Genomic DNA, 842 nt, shown 5'->3' with positions numbered 1-842 from the left:
GCTTTCGCATTACTTCGAGGTGGACCCCATATCTGGTGATTATCCATTTCGTCTTCATTGTGTCTGCGTCCAGACCTCCGCATTTATACTCTACGCCGCTGCGTCCAGGTCAGCTTTCTTCCTGCGCAGTACTTGTTCGGCATATCTCTTCACCGCCTCCCACTTTCCCTCGTCCTCCAGCATTTTTTGGACTATTGTCTCAGGCGTAACGTCGCCAATCGCTGCTTCCAACTCGCTGCGTCTTTCAACCCAGCGCTCGCAGTGGAAAAAAGTGTGCTCCACATCGTCTTCAACTTCAACCTCCTCATAAATACACTTGCTTGAGGAGCATTTGCCCATTTTATGCAGGTATTTCCGGAAGTAACCATGTCCTGTTAACATCTGTGTGACGTAATAGTTGACGTCGCCGTGCTTCCTTTCTTTCCATATCCGTACATCGGGTATTAATCGTCGCGTCCATCTGGCCCGATTTTCGCTAGTCCACCTTTGTTGCCATCTCTCGGTAGTCTCCTCTCGTATGGCCTGTGTATGATCCATTTGGGCCCCGTCCTGTATTCTTTGAGTGTTGGACCTCTCGGTGTAGAGCCTGGCGCGCTGCATGGCCTGCAGGTCTATCGGAACCATTCCGGCTATTACAAGGGCTGCGGGCTCCGACACTGTCCGGTAGGATGATATGACTCTAAGTGCCGCCGTCCTCTGTACCGAGAGCAGGGATTTCGCTCGGTATGCCGTCTGCAGTGTCTGGCCCCATATTTCGCTTCCATAGAGGAGGATGCTATTGCATGTCTCCATTAAGAGTCTGCGCCTGCTTGGGAGAGGCCCACCTATGTTTGCCATCAGTC

Source organism: Stomoxys calcitrans, chromosome 1 (genome assembly GCF_963082655.1).
Source record: "Stomoxys calcitrans chromosome 1, idStoCalc2.1, whole genome shotgun sequence".
In the NCBI taxonomy this organism is placed as follows: domain Eukaryota; kingdom Metazoa; phylum Arthropoda; class Insecta; order Diptera; family Muscidae; genus Stomoxys; species Stomoxys calcitrans.
This window is presented reverse-complemented; position numbering follows the sequence as displayed.